The sequence below is a fragment of the Tamandua tetradactyla genome, chromosome 18 (assembly GCF_023851605.1).
Source record: "Tamandua tetradactyla isolate mTamTet1 chromosome 18, mTamTet1.pri, whole genome shotgun sequence".
In the NCBI taxonomy this organism is placed as follows: Eukaryota; Metazoa; Chordata; class Mammalia; order Pilosa; family Myrmecophagidae; genus Tamandua; species Tamandua tetradactyla.
In genome coordinates this window covers 24,742,350-24,762,657 of record NC_135344.1, presented here as the reverse complement: position 1 = coordinate 24,762,657, position 20,308 = coordinate 24,742,350, and positions in this window count along the sequence as shown.

Here is a 20,308-nt window from a genome sequence, read left to right as displayed (position 1 = left end):
AGACTGGCAGAATAGATTAAAAAACAAGACTCATCAATATACTATCTCTACTCAAAGGACATGAGGACAAGGACACAAATGGACATTTGCACACCAATGTCTATAGCAGCATTATTTACAATTACCATGAGATGGAAATAGCCAAAATGTCCATCAACAGGTGGGTGGCTAAACAAACTGTGGCATATACATATGATGGAATATTATGCAGTTGTAAGACAGAATAAAGTTATGAAATATGTAACAACTGATGGACCTTAAGGACATTATGCTGAGTGAGATTAGCCAAAAACAAAAGGACAAATGCTGTATGGTCTCACTGATATGAACTGATATTAGTGAATAAACTTGGAATATTTCGTTGGTAACAGAGACCATCAGGAGATAGAAACAGGGTAAGATATTGGGTAATTGGGACTGAAGGGATAAAGATTGTACAACAGGACTGAATATAAAAATGCAGAAATGGACAGCACAATATGTTAAAACACTGAATGAAGCTGAATGTGAGAATGATAGAGGGAAGAGGGCTGGGGGCATAAATGAAATCACAAAGAAAGATGATAAAGGTTGAGATGGTATAATCTAGGAATGCCTAGAGTGTATAATGATAGGGACTAAATGTACAAATTTAAAAAAATGTTTTTGCATGAGGAAGAACAAAGGAATGTCATTACTGCAGGGTGCTGAAAATAGATGGTAATTAATATTTTAAAATTTCAACTTATGTGTGAGACTAAAGCAAAAAATGTTTATTTGGTACAAAATTTATATTTTGACTACTGCATCTCCTAATATAACTTATGTAGATAGTTGGTTGAACAACATAAGTACTTGGAACCTTGGGTAAGACATGAGATTTTGTTGGTTTGTACAGAGTGATGCCCCGATGAATCCCAGAGTGATTTGATCAGTGAGTGGAAAAATATTTGCAAAGTCTCCTTCAGGAAATGGTGAGAATGGGGGAAAATTCAATCTCCCCAAGTTGAATTCTTGATATTCTCACAAGTAGTGTGAACAACCAAAGCTATAGGCTAAGCCCCCAGTCTTGGAGTTTGTTCATATGAAACTTAACCCCACAAAGGACAGGTCAAGCCTACTTAAAATTAGGCCTAAGAGTCACCCCCAAGAGAACCTCTTTTGTTGCTCAGATGTGGCCTCTCTCTCCAGCCAACACAACATGCAAACTTACCACCCTCCCCCTGTCTATGTAGGACATGACTCCCAGGGGTGTGGACCTTCCTGGCAATGTGGGACAGAAATCCTAGAATGAGCTGAGACTCAGCATCAAGGGATTGAGAAAAACCCTAGAATGAGCTGAGACTTAGCATCAAGGGATTGAGAAAACCTTCTCAACCAAAAGGGGGAAGAGTGAAATGAAACAAAGTGGCAATGGCTGAGAAATTCCTAACAGAGTTGAGAGGTTATCCTGGAGGTTATTCTTATGCATTAAGTAGATATCACCTTGTTATCCAGGATGTAATGGAGAGGCTGGAGGGAACTGCCTGAAAATGTAGAGCTGTGTTCCAGTAGCCATGTTTCTTGAGGATGATTGTATAATGATATAGCTTTCACAATGTGACTGTGTGATTGTGAAAACCTTGTGTCTGATACTCCTTTTAACTACCTTGTCAACAGATGAGTAGAACTTAGGGAATAAAAATAAATAATAGGGGGGATAAATGCTAAAATAAATTTAGTTTGAAATGCTAGTGATTAATGAAAGGGAGGGGTAAGGGGTATGGTATGTATAATTTTTTTTCTGTTTTTGTTTTATTTTTCTGTTGTCTTTTTATTTCTTTTTCTGAATTGATGCAAATGTTCTAAGAAATGATGATGATGAATATGCAACTATGTGATGATACTGTGAATTACTGACTATATATGTAGAACGGAATGAGCATATGTTAAGAATGTTTGTGTTTCTTTCTTGTAATATCTTTTTTAAAAATTAATTTAAAAAAAAGCAAGAAAGAGCAAATTTCAAGGACTTAACAGCACACCTGGAGGAACTTGAGAAAGAGCAGCAAACTAACCCCAAAGCAAATAGAAGAAGAGACATAACAAAAATTAAAGCAGATATTGAAGGTGAACTTGATTGAAAGAGGTTGTGTAGACCTATGTGTCTCACTGATTAACACTAGAAATATAAATAAGTTCTTCCAATAACTATTTCAAATGTATGATTTGTGTACAAAGAGTGCTTAAGTCCAGGGTGCAGGGGGAAAACTGCTATTGCATGCTATGGGCTATGTTTAACAGGAAACTATCAGCACTACAACAGCAATAGCAGGGATAACAATGAGGGTAGAGACAATAGTTAAGGGGAGATTTAGATTTCCTATTTAGCAAGGGTGTTATTTGTTATCTTTTTCTCAGGAACAATGAATTTATCTAAAATTGAGAGTGTCGATGGACTGTGGACTTTGGGCATTATACCAGGTGCCTAATGAATACAGATGGCTGAAGGATGCACTGACTGAGAAATAGACTGGTGAATGATGGTGTATACATATGATTGAATATTGTGCTGCTTCAAAAAGAAATGATGTCATAAGGCATGCAACAATGCGAATGAACCTGTGAGACACTTGATGAGGCAAAATAAACCAGAAATGAAAGCAAAAAAAAAAAAAAAACAACAACAACAAATTAAAGCAGAGGCAAAATGAATGGGAGAACAAAAGAACAACAGAAAGAATCAATAAAACCAAAAGTTGGTTCTTTGAGAAAATCAATAAAATTGATGGGTCATTAGCAAGACTGACAAAGCAAAAAGGAGAGAGGATGCAAATAACAAAATCAGAAATGAGAAAGAGTATGTTATGACAGACCCTGAAGAAATATAAGAAATCATAAGAGTATACTATGAGCAACTATATGCCAACAAACTTGACAGCTTAGATGAAATGGACAAATTCCTGGAGACATACAAACAAGCTACACTGACTCAGGAAGAAATAGAAGATCTCAAAAATCAATCACAAGTAAAGAAATTCAATCAGTCTTCAAAAATCTTCCTACCAAAAAAAGCCCAGGACCAGATGGCTTCACAGGGAAATTTTATCAGACATTCTATAAGGAACTAACACCAATCTTGTTTAAACTTTTCCAACACACTGAGGAAAAAGGAATGCTACCTAACTCATTTTATAAAGCAAATATCATTTTAATACCAAGACCAGGTAAAGATGCTATACGAAAGAAGAACTACAGACCTATCTCCCTAATGAACATAGATGCAAAATTTCTCAATAAAATATTAGAAAATCAAATCCAACAGCACATTAAAAGAATTAAACACCATGCCAAGTGAGGTTTATACCAGGAATGCAAGGATGGTTCAACACAAGAAAATCAATTAATATAATACAGCACATTAAAAAATTGAAAGGGAAAAATCACATGACCATCTCGGTTGATGCTGAAAAAGCATTCAACAAAAGTCAGCATCCTTTTCTGATAAAAACATTCCAAAAAATAGGAATTAAAGGTAACTACCTCAATATGATAAAGGGAATATATGAAAAACCAACAGCCAGCATCATACTCAATGGAGAGAGACTGAAAGCTTTCCCTCTGAGATCAGGTACAAGACAAGGATGCCCACTGTCACCACTATTATTCAGCATTGTGCTAGAATTCTAGCTAGAGCAATCAGGCAGGACAAAGAAATAAAAGGCATCCAAATTGGAAAGGAAGAAGTAAAACTCTCATTATTTCCAGATGGTATGCTACTATACTTTGAAGATCCTGAGAAATCTATAGCAAAGTTACTTGAGCTAAAAAACAAATTCAGCAAGGTGGTGGGATATAAAATTAATGTGCAAAGATCAGTAGCATTTCTATACACAAGCATTGACCTAGCTGGGGAGTCGGTTAAGGAAAAAATTCCATTCAAAATAGCAACTAAAAGAACGAAAGAGGAATGAACTTAACTAGGGGCCAAAGGACTTGTACACAGAAAACTACATAACATTGCTAAAAGAAATCAAATGAGATTGAAATAGGTGGAAAGATGTTCCCTGCTCATGGATAGGAAGGCTAAATATAGTTAAGATGTCAATTCTCCCCAAATTGATCTACAGATTCAACACAGTACCAATCAAAATTCCAACAACCTACTTTGAAGATTTGGAAAAGCTAACTACCTAAATCATCTGGAAGAGAAAGAGACCCTGAATAGCTAAAAGCATCCTAAAAAGCAAGAATGAAGTGGGAGGAATAACACTTCCTGACTTTAAAACCTATTATAAATCCACAGTGGTCAAAACAGCACGGTACTGGCACAAAATAGAAGCACTGACCAATGGAATTGAATCATGAGTGCAAAAACAGATCACCAGATCTATGGTCAACTGATTTTTGCCAAGGCCCCCAAATCTTCTGAACTGGGACAAAATAGTCCTTTCAATAATTGGGCATGGAAGAACTGGATATCAATAGCCAAGAGAACGAAAGAGGACCCTTATCTTACACCTTACATAAAAATTAACTCAAACTGGAACAAACACCTAAATATAAGAACTAGCACCATAAGCTTCTAGAAGAAAACGTAGGGAAACATCTTCAAGACCTAGTAATAGGAGTTAGCTTCCTAAACTTTACACCCAAAGCACAAGCAACAAAAGAAAAAATAGATAAATGGGAACTCCTCAAAATCAAATGCTTCTGCACTTCAAAAGACATTGTCAAAAAGGTGAAGAGACAGCCAACTCAATGGGAGAAAATATTTGGAAATCACATATCAGACAAAGGTTTGCTTTCCTGTATATATAAAGAAATCATACAACTCAACAGCAAAAGAACAAACAATCCATTTATAAAATGAGCTAAAGATTTCAATAAGCATTTTTCTGAAGAGCAAATACAGATGGCTCAAAAGCACAGGAAGAGATGCTCATTTTCACAGGCTATAAGGGAAATGCAGATCAAGACTACAATGAGATACAACCTCACACCTGTAAGAATGGCTGCTATTAAACAGAAAACTATAAATGTTGAACAGGATGTGGAGAAACTGGGACACTTATGCACTGCTGGTGGGAATGTATAATTGAGCAGCCACTATGGAAGACTGTTTGGTGGTTCCTTAGGAAACTAAATACCGAGTTGCCCTATGACCCACAATAGCACTACTTGGTATTTATGCAGAAGAGCTGAGAGCAATGACACAAACAGATATTTGCACACCGATGTTCATAGCAATATTATTCACAATGGCCAAAAGATGGAAACAAACCAAATGCCCATCAACAGATGAGTGGATCAACAAAATGGTATATGCATATGATGGAATGTTATGCAGCAATAAGACAAAATGACATCCTGAAGCACATGAAAAGATGGATGGGCCTTGAGGACATAATGCTGAATGAAGTTAGCCAGACACAAAAGGATAGATTCCCCTTTTATGACCAGCATCAAGTATAATCAGAGGCTTATAATAAAGAATATAGAGGTCTTAGAGATACATAGAAGCCAGAGATGGGTGAACCATTAGCTAATGAGGTTGAAATCCAATGTAAGGGAATAGATAGGAGTGAAGGTGGTTCTTTAGTGTGTCTGAAAGTAATATTACCATATTGAAGATGAATAAGATTGAAAGGGGTTATACAGACCTACGTGTCCCACTGATTAACACTAGAAATATAAATTAGTTCTCCCAAGAATTACTTCAAAGATATGATCCTTGTATAAAGAGTGTTTAAGCCCAGGGCACAGGGGAAAACTGCTAATGCATGCGATGAGCTATGTTCAAAAGGAAATAATCAGCACTACCACAGCAACAGCAGAGGTAAATAATGGGGGGATGGACAAGAGTTAAGAGGTTTAGATTTCCTATTTGGCAAGGGTGTGGTTATTGGTTTTCTTTCTCATGGGAACAATGAAATTATCTAAAACTGAGAATGTGGATGGACTGTGGACTTTAGGCCCTCTACATGATGCCCAATAAATGCAGGTGGCTGAAGGATGCACTGATGGAGAAGTAGATTGGTGAACAATGCTGTATATTTATGAACAAAGGTTGTGCTGCTACAAAAAGGAACAATGTTGTCAGGCATGCAACGATGTGAATGAACATGTGGGACATTTGATGAGACAAAATGAGCCAGAAACAAAAAAACAACAATGGTATGCTCACCTTTAGAAAATGCTTATAAGAAAAGGGGCCTAGATTGTAAGCTCTTTTTAGAGCAGACACATTAAGTCCGGAGTGGTGATTATTATTTCTGGATTTTGAGAGGCTGTTTTATATATATTACCTGGTATTTAGAGAATAGAATGAAGCTGAACTGGTTGGGGTTAAAGTAATTGAGAACATAGGGGTAAGGAATACAGTGTCTATATTTTAGAACCACACATACTCTTTGAGACTAATGGAAGAAAGTTTTATTTGATCTGGAACTGAAATTTTCTGTAGTGCATAATCTAATTCAACCTATCCATATAGCTCATTTGAACAACTGAAACACATGGAGCACAGAATAAGAAAGAGGTCCTTTAATCCTGTATAGATTATTGTAGTGCCTGGATACAGCCTAGAGTATATTAAGCAGATAATCAAAAAATATTGACAAAGTCCCCTGAGGGATGGGAGAAAAATATGAAACTATTAAACCTTACCATCAGAGAATCCCCTGATACTGTGTTAAATGTTAGGGACACCCAAATCAATAGGCCATGCCTTTGATCATCAGGCTTACTCCTGTGAAGCTTATGTAGGTAGCAGAGAAGCTTAGACTACCTATAGGCATGCCTAAGAGTTACTTCTGGAGGACCTCTGTTGTTGCTCAGATGTAGCCTTAGTCTCTCTAAATCCAACTCTGCAAGTGAAATCGTTGCCCTCTGCCCTACATGAGACATGACATCCAGGGGAAAAGTCTCCCCCTAACGACGTGGGAGGTGACTGCCAGGGATGAATCCAGACCTGGCACCCGTGGGATCAACAATTCCATCCTGACCAAAAGGGGGGAAAAAGTGTAATTAATAAAGTCTCAGTGGCAGAGAGAGTTCAAATAGAGGTGAGAGGCTACTCCAGAAGTTGCTCTTACGCAAGCTTCAGTTAGACCCTGCTACCAATCATAACCTACCAAACCCCAACCAGGACCATTCCAGCCAATCCTCAAGAACACATAGAACAATATATATGATTCCACAAGGGTTCTATGCACTAGAGTAACTTTCCAGAAACCTACAACCTCCAGATGGGTCCTTGGTCCAGATAAGTCCTGAAATCTAGCCCAGGTCCCCTGGAACATCAGATAATTCCATCTCCCTACCCCATATTAGTGACAGCCCCTGCCAATATAAAAAATTTAGAATTGTCATAGCCCAAACACCCCGAAAGTGAGGACAGAAAGACCAAAGGTGATGGAGTTATAAAGAAAAGATAGGATTTAACAAATGAATTTGAATGCTGAATCATTAAATTGATATCTCTTTTAGTCTCCGGTATTTTGAGCAGCTAGAAGTAAAAACCTAAAATTGTGAAATTGTAGGTTTTTCTGAAATTGTAGGTTTTTCTGAAATATGTTCTACACTAATTGTGGTGCTGTGCTTTGAAATTTATAGCTTTTTTGTATATATGTTATTTTTCACAAAAACAAAAGGAAAAAATTCAGGTGTGATGATAAAAAAATATTTATTCCTTCCAACCTCCTGTATTTTGGAGTAGCTAGAAGGAAAAATCTGAGAGGATCACATAGTAGCCCATGACAGACTCTGAGATCTGTCCTGTAGCTACTTGTTGAAGAGTGCTTTGAAAACTATTGCTTTTTTTATTTCTTTGCTTTGTATATATGTAATATTATACAATAAAAAAAGTTTAAAAAAATAAAAATAAATGGCCAAAAAACAAATGAAAAAATACCCAACATCATTAACCATTAGGGAAATGCAAATTCAAACCACAGTGAAATATCACTTCACACTGACAAGGATAGCTATTATTTTAAAAAACAAAGAAATAATAATGAGCATTGGAGAGGATGCAGAGAAATTGGGACTTTGGTACATTATTAGTGGGAAGTAAAATGGTGTAGCCACTGTGGAAAGTAACATGGCAGTTTCCCAAAAAGTTATAGAATTACTAGTTGACCCAATTATCCTACTTCATATAACCAAAGAGAATGAAAATGGGGTTGCAAACAGATACTTGTACACCTATGTTTATGAGCAGCATTATTTACAACATCCAAAAGTTGGAAGCAATCCAAATGTCAATCAACAAGTGAATGGATAAACAAAATGTAGTATAGACACGCAATGGAATATTGTTCAGCCATTAAGAAAAAATGAAATTATGAAACATGCTGCAACATAGAAGAACCTTGAAAACATTACACTAGTGAAATAAGCAAGACACTTGAGAACAAAAATTATATATCACTTATAAGAGATTACTAGAAGTAGCAAGTTTTCAGAGACAGAAAGCAGATTAGAGTTTACCTGGGAAGGGGGGAGGTGGGGATAGGGGGAGTGTCTGTTTGTAAAATATATATAAAAAGAAATAAAACAACAAGTTAATTTCAGAAAACAGGAAGTAATCTCACACACACAAAGAAAAGGAATGAGCTAGAGGCAAAAAAAAAAAAAAAGAATGATTCTCAAAAGAATATTTGGTGAGACAACAGAGTATATACCATAGGATTCCACTTGTGTAACATTCTAGAAAATGCAAACTCAAACAACAGAAAGCAGATCAGTGATTACGTGATGTTGAATGGGCAGGAATGCCTGGAGGGAGGGATTTTAAGGGGTACAAATAAATAAAAAATAAAATAAAATCCTTCTGAGTTGGTGGACATAGTTGCAATGATATGATCATTAGTAATTAGTCATAATTGGTGCTTTTGGGTCTGCTTTTTCTTTTATTATTCAGTACTTAAATTCCCATGTGTCAGCATAGCCCACATGCTTTTCATTTCAACCACGTGGCTTTGTGTTCACCAAACCCCATTCCCCTTCAACCCTAGGTAAGTAACAACCTATATTTCCCAGCCTCCCTTGCAGTTAGGTGCAGCCGTATGACTGAGCTATGGCCACTAGAATTTAGAAAGAAGTAATATTGCCTCCAGGCATCCAGATCTGGTTCCTGAAACCTTCCTTTCAATCTTCTGCACTCTCTCTCTTCTATTATCAGGATCAAAGCCCTGGGAAATGGTGGAACAACTGAATAGCAGGGGCCTGTGTCCCTGAGTAATGGTGTGGAATAGGCAGTCCTTTCCCCAACCAACCTACATTGAATTGTGGCAAGAAATAAACTTTTATTGTGATGAGCTACCAAGACTTGGGTTATTTTTTAAAGTAGTTATTCTACCCTGACCACAAAGACTGAGCTATTATCCCACCATATGCACATATCACAGTCTGCCTGCTCACTTTCCTGCTTGGGATGTTTTCTTTTCATTGTTTCTAAATGATGCTATGATTATCTTTGAGTAAATGAGGGGTATTATCAGAGGCATTACCAGGCCGAAGAGACAAAACTGTTTCATAGCACTTTTTACACCATTGCCAGACTGCTCTCCGCAAAGATTGGAATAAATTTCTGCAGCATCAACAATGTATCCCGTTTCAGCACAGCCCAGCAACACTGGGTTTTGTTATTTTTTAATTAAGTTTGTTAATGCCCTGGTACCAATTAGAAAGTACTTTTAGGAGATTTTACTGAGGTTATTTATATATGCAATTCTTCATGGGAGTTCCTCCACTATAGTATGTGTGGCAGGGAATATTTTGCTCTAGGAACCCACCTTACTAAGCTAGCCTTCGGCCTGCTCTCTGACATAGGCAGCTACAGAGACAGTTTCTGCTTTGTGCAGCAGGGAAGTGATGACATTGCATAAATGGAGTAAAAGGAATCAATTTTTCATTTATACCTAACAAAATCGGCTTACGGACACTCACTGCAGAAACCATATTTTTAAAGAAAGAAAAAAGGTTTATGTATTTCAAAGCCTGGGCTTTTGGGCATAAGAATCTCAGGCCTGAAGGACTCAGGGCATACAGTTTAGGCATAAATAATAGATCTGGAAGACTACATGATCAGTTAGAGCCAGACTGCTCTGCTCCAGGCTAAGGTTTCTCTGGACTGAGGGAGTGGAGAAACAGAGAAGGAAGAAGGGGGCTTAAACAATGGGTCCCGAAAGCAGGAGTGTGACAGAAGCCCTGATGGCAGATTGAAGCAGAGTCCCTCTTAGGGCTACAAGGACTCAGGCATTGATTACGGAAGTATTTATGCACCAGGTACTGTTCTAAGTGCCCTGGATATAGCAGTGAATGAAAACAGACCAGTCCTTGCCTTCAAGGAGCTGACATTCCATGGGGAGGAGATAGAGAGTAAACAAACATAAGCAAGCACACATACACAATCTGTTTATATGTATATATGTGTGTGGTTTTATACATCCACATTTATATGTAATATTGGTGGTGGTCAATGCTCTGAAGACAAAGCAGGACAGAGAGTGATGGATGCTTGTGTGACTTTATCTAAAATGAGATGGTCAGGGGAAACATTTGAACAGAGACTGAGTAAAGGGGGAAGGGAGCCCGGAGCATATCTGGGGCACAGAGCATTGCTGGAAGTGAGAGCAGGAAAGGCCCCAAGACAGGACTGTGTCTTGGGAGAGTCAGATTGGTAAGAAAAATGGTGGGAAAGAAAGTCAGAGAGGAAGTGGGGGTGGGGGGTTGGGCCAGGGATGGAGGGAGCGTTCATTAACCTAGAGTCTCTGCCTTCCTTTTCCAGACTAGTGTCTAAGCACCTGAGGGCTAGGAAGGGACAAGGCAGTGAAGGGGGAGCCATAAAGGGAGTGTCAGTGCTGTGATCACCTCTGAGGTTGGTGGCCAGCTCCAGGGTCCCCTCTGCATGCTCCTCCTGGGTCCACTTTCCTCTCCCAAGCCTTGAGTCTCTCACAGGCGCATGGGGTCAGCTGGCTTTCCCTGCACATTATGGAGGGGTGCCTGCAGGATGCCAAACAAAGTGCAGAGGAGAAGCTGCTCTTTAGATTCTGGCACTCCCTTATCCCCTGCTTTACCTCCTGGCTACTCATGTTCAAGCTGCCATGGCCTGGTGTATCAGGCATATGAACCGGACTTTAAATTCTCCATTCCCATCTCGAGCTTAGGAATTTAGACTACAGCAATCTGATCATGGGAAGAAATAACATGTTCATATGAAATACAAATTAACCCTTTGTAGAACCTAGTCACTAACATAAATTAATCTCTAATTAGACTAACATTGAAAAAGAGATACTCTTTTTGAGCAGTTTTTTTTTTTAAACCTATTTTTCTACTCTGGCAGGTGAGTACATGTGCACACACATCTACACATGCATGCTCCAGAAAACCAGGGATCAGTAATTTGGCACCAGCTATTGACAGACTGCCACTCCTGTTCCAAATGAACTGCCGGCCTGGGCCTCCTTTCATCTCTACGGCCATTTGGCATAACCCCATTCACCTGCCCAGAATGTCAAATTCTCTCTCCCAGCTTCGTCTTGTGACCTTCATTTTATTCTCCGCTTGTACCTGAGCGTGGTGGCTGAACTGGATTGATTAAACTTTTAGCCTTGTCTTATTTTAATTCAAGAGTTAAACAAAGCTTTTTAATGAACCCGTATTTAGACCAACTGCCAGGATTCTGAAATCTGGTTAGCGTTATCCCTCAGCAACCTCCCCTCCCCGCAGCACCCCCACTCCCCCCCCACCCCCTCCCCCCCCCATTACCCTGCTCTGTCTCCAGGTTGGTTTCTGGGGATGGGTGATGTTCATGGTTGGTTAAAAATGACATCACTGGAGCAAGCAAAAGTAGATTAATGCTCCCTTCCATCCATCCATCCATCCATCACCAGAGATCCTGGGTTCATTAACAGTGCTCTAGTAAGGATTTCCATCCATTTCCCATAATTCATTGATGGTCTAATGAACCAGGATTGAGTTTGTAGCCTTCCCCCAGTTTTGACGAGAAGGGACAACAGTTTTTTGGTCAGCATCTTTAACTCTGGAGAGGGAATGTGAAAAGGAGAGAAAAGGCCTAGCAAAATGACATAAATGTCAGCGCATGCTCATTCATCATTTCATTTACAAACACCGTGAAGAGCCCCTACAGGAACAGGAAAACTGAACTCACACCCTTCGTTCCGCTCTGGGTCTTCAATCTGAGAGCTTTGTCTCAGGGAGTCGCCTGGTCCCTCCATTCTGTCACTCCACTGCAATTGCCTATGTTTCCTTTTATGGCAGAGGAAGGAGCATAGAGAAGTGGCCAGGCACCCATCGCCCAGGTTTGGGTCAGGTATACAATGTCACATCCATCCCCAAGGAGTCTGCCCATGCATCCATCTGTCCATCCACTCATTCGGTTCAGCAACTAGCTATCACTTGCCTTTCTTGTGACAGGCACTATTCCAAGTCTGTAATTTGTGACCCCCACCCCCTGGCCATGGCTAATTGGACCAAAATGGACATCTGGTCCCAAGCTCAGCCAACTGGATTTCTGCTCCCATCAACTTGGAATCCAGACCTGTGTGGAGTGGGAATCAGAACATGTAAAAACAGGAGCCATGGGGCAGTCTGATCTCACCACACAGGCCCACAGTTCCCAACCCTGGCTATACATAAGAGTTATCTGGGTGGATTTTAGGAAATACTTATGATAAGGTCCCACCTCAGACTACTGAAATTGGAATGTCTGAGGGTGAGACCCAGGTTCTGAGCCCAGGTCTGCCTTGTCCTTCACTCCTATCAAAACCAGGCCCAGAAGGTGATGTCATCAACATGGTGATGTAGACAGCTACTGAAAACCACTTCCCAGACAGTCAGTGAGAAAAAGGACAATCCTCATTTGTTCAGAACTCTGGAGGAAGATATAGACTGGAGAAGGATCCCACAAATGCTTTTGCTCAAGCAGTGGATATCAGGTAGGAAACATCTGTCCTGGACCAGCCAGTCCTCTCCCCTCTCCCTCACTCAATCTCACACACCTTGTGAAATGAACAGAAACAGCAGCCAGGAGCCCTCCCACCAAGGACACAGAATTTAAATTCTCTTGTAGCAGTGATACAGATCCCCACCTATGACCAGACACAGACATGCAGGTCTTAAGCTGCTCAGAAGGGTAGAATACAAAAGGACAGCAAGGAAGAGCTTTCCAAAGAGGATTAGTGAGGGTACCACAAAAATCTTCCCGAAAAGTAGCAAGTAGCCAGATAGAAACTACCCAAATCAACTGTGTGGGGATCCAGAGAACAGGGGAAGAAATTCCAAGGCCAGGGTCAGTGAGAGATGAACTATCTGAGCAAACGAGGACAGAGACAGTGTTTCCACCCTGGGTCCTGGTGCCCATCCTCCACCCTTAAGGAAAACAGCAGCAGGAGGCCTGATCCTTGCTAGGGGTAGGGAGCCGTGATGGCTGTAGACTGAGGCAACTAAGGGAATCCTCTACCACAAGTAAAGTGGAGGACACAGCTCCACAAAAAGCCAAATTTTGGCCAGTGAAGTGAGTGCACTGGAACCCTGCAGGTTCAGCCCTGCCCACTCAGATATTGCCTGGGTTCCAGGAGGTAAACAACTTCTGAGGACAATTAAGTCACCAAACAGCACCACCTGCTGAGTAGGCCAGAAAGTACAAGGGAACTTCAGGGCTTTTCAGAGCCTCCTCAGACCCTATCCCAGGCCCACTGGAGCTGATCTAGACCCCCTGTATGAGAACCTGGCCCTGTTTTTGCGGAGAAATATGGGTGACCCAACTGTCAATCAGTACTCTAAAACAAACCCAGGTCTGCCTGTCTGGCTTCCTATGCTGGCTCCTAGGTGGGGAAGTTGAACCTCTCAGACCCACAGCCTGAAGTCTTTCCATGCAGGAGCCTGGGAATCACCAGGCACACTTTGCCCATGAGTGGGGTCTCATCTAAGGTGCAAGTTGCCCACCCTCTACTCTCAGAGTCAGCGGCTTTCAGCATACTTATTCACTTGTGGCCTTGATTGGATTGTTGCCTGGTTGGGTCCTGCACAAAGGGCTGCTGCAGATGGGAAGGGGCAGGGTTGGGGGAAGAGGTGGCCTAAGGACACCATCTTCTGGGAAGACAGAGAAAGTATAGTCTGGCAAACTGCCTTTTTGCCCAGCCCTAACAGACTTCCAAAAACGGTTACATCTCCTGTATGAGATCCAAGCCATGGTCTGCCTGAGAATTATTGACAAACCAAGTGCTAAAGGAGACTCTAATCACAAATCTCAGCAATTACAAAATCTTAGATGAGTGAGGAAAGTCAACTTTCAAAATAACCTTATCAAGATAATCAAATACCAAGAAATCAGCAAAAAACCACAATGCACTTGAAGAAGCAAGAAGATATGACCCAGCCAAATGACCAAATTAAAAAGCCAGTGGAGATACAGAATTTGGAACAACTAATCAAAGATATTCATACAAATCTCCTAAATAACTTCAATAAGCTGGCTAAAGAGATAAAGGATATCAAGAAAACACTAGAAGAGTATACAGAAGAATTAGGAAGAATAAGTAGAAAAATAGAATATTTAACAAAAATGGAAGATACTGTAGACCAAATTAAAAATATACTAGAGGCACACATGGCAGATTTGAAGAGGGAGAAGAAAGAATATGTGAATTAGAGGAGCAACTGAATTTGAATGCACAAAAGAACAAATGGTGAAAAAGATGGAAACATTTAAATTGGATCTCAGGGAAATGATGGACAACACAAAATGCACAAATATAAGAACCACTGGTATCCCAGAAGGAGGAGAGAAGAGTAAGGGTTAGGAAGATTATTTGAGGAGATAATTGGGGAAAACTTCCTGACCCTTACAAAAGACATAAATATTCAAATTAAAGAATCTCAATGAACTCCAAATACAATAAATCAAAATAGACCCAATTCCAAGACACATACTAATCAGACTGTCAAATGATGAAGAGAAGCAGAAAGTCCTGAAAGCAGCAAGAGAAAAGTGACTGACCACATACAAGAGAAGCCACATAGGACTAAGTTCTGACTACTGAACAGGCACCATGGAGGTAAGAAGGCAATGGTACGATATATTTAAGATTCTGAAAAAGAAAAATTGCCAGACAAGAATTCTTTATCCAACGAAGTTGTTCTTCAAAAGTGAGGGAGGGAGGGCAGGCCGCGGTGGCTCAGCGGGCAAAGTGCTTGCCTGCTATGCCGGAGGACCTCGGTTCGATTCCCGGCCCCAGCCCATGTAACAAAAACGGAGAAACAGAATACAATAAAACCAGAAAATGTTTAAAGATGTTTCCCTTTCTTCCTTCCTTCCTTCCTTCTATCCTTCCTTCCTTCTCTCTGTCTTTCCTTTAAAAAAAAAAAAAAAAGTGAGGGAGGGAGACTTCCGGAGAAGATGGCGGCTTAGTAAGATGCGCGGGTCTTAGTTCCTCCTCCAGAACAGCAACTAAAGAAACAGAAACAATACGAAACAGCTCCCGGAGCCATGACAGAGACCAAAAAGACAGCGTACCCCATTCTGGAACGGCTGAACGGGCAGGGAGAATCCGCTGCGGTGAGATACCTGAGGGGCGCGCGTTTTCCCGGCCAGGGTGGCTGGCGACTGGGGTCCCCTCCACGCACGTGGCTCCCTGGTCTGACTGGGAATGTTGGATAGCGGGGCCCTCCCGCCACGCTTGGCGTCTCGGGCCAGCTGGGCAATTTGGACCGACACTCCCCCAAGCCGTGGCGGCCGGCGACCCCCCTCTCCATGCGCGGTTTCCCGGGCCAACTGCAAGATTCGGATTGGCAAGTTAAAGGAGCCACAGCATCTTTTACTGGTGGGACTCGCAGACAGACGAGCGCCACGAGCGCACCTACTGGGAAGGAAAAGAAAAACAGAGCCCAGAGATTTCACAGAAAAACCTTTCAACCAGCCGGGTCCCACACCCAGGGAAATCTGATCAAATGCCCAGACTCCAGCAGAAAATAATGGATGATGCTCGGAAAATTGAAGATATGGCCCAGTCAAAGGAACAAACCAATAGTTCAAATGAGATACAGGAGCTGTGACAACTAATGCTGAATATACGAACAGAAATGGAAAACCTCTTCAAAAACCAAATCAATAAATTGAGGGAGGACATGAAGAAGACATGGGCTGAACAAAAAGAAGAAATAGAAAATCTGAAAAAACAAATCACAGAACTTATGGGAGTGAAGGACAAAGAAGAAAAAAATGGAAAAAACAATGGATACCTACAATGGTAGATCTAAAGAGACAGAAGCTACAATTAGTGAACTGGAGGATGGAGCATCTGAATTCCAAAAAGAAACAGAAACTATAGGGAAAAGAATGGAAAAACTTGAGCAGGGGATCAGGGAACTGAATGACAATATGAAGCGCACAAATATACGTGTTGTGGCTGTCCCAGAAGGAGAAGAGAAGGGAAAAGGAGGAGAAAAACTAACAGAAGAAATTATCACTGAAAATTTCCCAACTCTTATGAAAGACCTAAATTTACAGATTCAAGAAGTGCAGCGCACCCCAAAGAGAATAGACCCAAATAGGCGTTCTCCAAGACACTTACTAGTTAGAATGTCAGAGGTCAAAGAGAAAGAGAGGATCTTGAAAGCAGCAAGAGAAAAACAATCTGTCACATACAAGGGAAACCCAATAAGACTATGTGTAGATTTCTCAGCAGAAACCATGGAAGCTAGAAGACAGTGGGATGGTATATTTAAATTACTAAAAGAGAAAAACTGCCAACCAAGACTTCTATATCCAGCAAAATTGTCCTTCAAAAATGAAGGAGAAATTAAAACATTTATGACAAAAAGTCACTGAGAGAATTTGTGACCAAGAGACCAGCTCTGCAAGAAATACTAAAGGAAGCACTAGAGTCAGATACGAAAAGACAGAAGAGAGAGGTATGGAGTAAAGTGTAGAAAGAAGGAAAATCAGATATGATATATATAATACAAAAGCCAAAATGTTAGAGGAAAATATTATCCAAACAGTAATAACACTAAAAGTTAATGGACTGAATTTCCCAATCAAAAGACATAGACTGGCAGAATGGATTACGACCCAGCAATACCACTGCTAGGTATCTACTCAAAGGACTTAAGGGCAAAGACACAGACGGACATTTGCACACCAGTGTTTATAGCAGCATTATTTACAATTGCAAAGAGATGGAAACAGCCAAAATGTCCATCAACAGAAGAGTGGCTAAACAAACTGTGGCGTATACCTACAATGGAATATTATGCAGCTTTAAGACAGACTAAACTTATGAAGCATGTAATAACATGGATGGACCTAGAGAACATCATGCTGAGTGAGTCTAGCCAAAAACTAAAGGACAAATACTGTATGGTCCCACTGATGTGAACTGACATTCGAGAATCAGCTTGGAATATATCATTGGTAACAGAGACCAGCAGGAGTTAGAAACAGGGTAAGATAATGGGTAATTGGAGCTGAAGGGATACAGACTGTGCAACAGGACTAGATACAAAAACTCAAAAATGGACAGCACAATAATACCTAAGTGTAATGTAACTATGTTGGAACACTGAATGAAGCTGTACCTGAAATACAGTTTTTTGTTTGTTTGTTTGTTTGTATCTTTTGTTTTTGTTTTTTCTTTTTCCTTTTTTTATATATATATATATATATTCTTATTAGTATTATTATTTTAATTCTCTTCTCTATATTAACATTCTATATCTTTTTCTGCTGTTTTGCTAGTTCTTTTCCTAAATCGATGCAAATATACTAAGAAATGATGATCATACATCTATGTGATGATACTAAGAATTACTGAGTGCATGTGTAGAATGGAATGATTTCTAAATGTTGTGTTAATTTCTTTTCTTTTTTTTTGATTAATAAAAAAAATTTTTTAAAAAGTGAGGGAGGGAGAGTTTAAAATTTTCACAGAAAAATAAATGCTGAGAGAATTTGTTAATAAGAGACATGCCTGCATGAAATATTAAAGAGTTATGTCAGCTGAAACAAAAAGACAGGAGAGAGAGGTCTGGAGGAGGGTACAGAATTAAACAGTATTAGTAGGGATAACTGTGCTGGTTCGAAAGTATTAGGTACCCTAGAAAATCCTGTTTTAATCCTGATCCAATCCTGTGGAAGCAACAGTTACTTTTAATCCCTATTCAATAACGTGGGCTGGAATCTTCTAATTAGGTTATCTCCATGGAAATGTGACTCACCCAATTGTGGGCATTAATATTTCAATAGAGGGAGATGTGACTCCACCAATTCCAGCAAGACCAGTGGGTCTTGGTAGTTTGCTGGAATCCTTTAAAAGAGGAAGCATTTTGTAGAAAGTTTCAGAATGATTAGATCCATGAGAGCCATGAAAACTGCCGAGCCCATGCAGCCAGAGACCTTTGGAGATGAAGAAGGAAAATGCTCCCATGGGAAGCTTCCTGAAATGAGAAAGCTAGCAGATGTCACCATGTTTGCCATGTGCCTTTCTAGTAGAGAGAGAAACACTGAACTTCATCGACCTTTCTCGAGTGAAGGTAATCTCTTGTAGGTGCATTAATTTGGACATGTTTATGGACTTGCTTTAATTGGGACATTTCATGGCCTTAGAACTGTAAACTAGCAACTTAATAAATTCCCCTTTTTAAAAAGCTGTCCCATTTCTGGTATATTGCCTTCTGGCAGGTAGCAAACTAGAACACTAACTAACAGGATAAAAAGACAGAGGAGGGGAAAAAGACCTGACAAATAAAAACCAAAGGATAAGATGGCAGATTCAAGAACTGCCTTTATAGTAATAACATTGAGTTTAATGGACTGAACTCTCCAATTAAGATACAGACTGGAAGAATGGATTTTAAAATATGATTCATCTATATACTGTTTACAAGAGACTCTTCTCAGACCCAAGAGTACAAATAGACTGAAAATGAAAGGATGGAAAAAGATATTCCACACAATCTCAACCAAACGAAAGCAGGAGTAGCTATACCAATATCATACAAAAGAGGCTTTAAAATGTAAAGATGTCATAAGAAAGACAAGAGGGGACACTATACATTAATGAAAGGGGAAATTCACCAAGAAGAAATAACAATCATAAATGTTTATGCAACCAATCAAAAACTCCAAAGTACATTAGACAAACACTAGCAAAACTGAAGAGAACAATAGATTTTCTACAATAAAATAGTGGGAGACTTCAACACACCACTGTCTTTTAAAAATAGAACAACCAGACAGAGGATCAATAAGGAAATAGAGAATCTAAATAACATGATTAATGAATTAGACCTAACAGATATATATAGATTGTTGCTCCCAGGATATACATTCTTCTCAAGTGCTCAAAGAATGTTCTCGAGGATAGGTCATATGCTGCAACACAAAACAGGTCTTAATTTTTAAAGGATTGAAATTATTCAAAGTATCTTCTCCGATAATAATGGAATGAAGCTGGAAATCAGTAACCACCAAAGAATTGGAACTTTACAAATATATGGATGTTAAACAATACACTCTTAATCTGTGAGTCAAAGAAGAAATTACAAGAGAAATCATTTATATCTGAAGACAAATGAAAATGAGACTACAACATATCAAAACCTATGAGATGCAGTGAAGGTAAAGCTGAGAGGAAAATTTATAGCTCTAAATGCCTACATTAAAAAGGAAGAAAGAGTTAAAAACAAAGACCTAACTGAACTGAAAAACTATAGGAAGAGAAGCAAATTAACCCAAAAGTAAGTAGAAGAAAAGAAATAACAAAGATTAAAGCAGAAAGAAATGAATTGGAGGACAAAAAAAAAAAAAACAATAGAGAAAATCAATAAAACCAAAATTTGGTTCTTTGAGGAGATCAACAAGATTGACAAACCCTTAGCTAGACTGGCAAAGTCAAAAGGAGAGAAGATGCAAATAAATAAAACCAGAAATGGGGGGGGGGGGGTCATTACCACTGAACCTAATGAAATAAAAAAAAATCCTAAGAGGATTCTATGAACTGAATTTTAAAAAAAATTAGACAACTTAGATGAAATTGACAGCTTCCTAGAAACCCACAAATAACCTATACTGACTCAAGAAATAGAAGACCTCAACACACCAATCACAAGTAAAGAGAAAATCAATCAGTCATCAAAAAACCTCCCTACAAATACAAGCCCAGGGCCCCATGGCTTCACAGGGGAATTTTATCAAAGATTCCAAGAAAAATTAACACCATTCCTACTCAAAGTCTTCCAAAAACTTGAAGAAAAGGGAACACTACTTATTTCATAAAGCTAACATCACTCTAATACCAAAATCAGATAAAGGTACTAT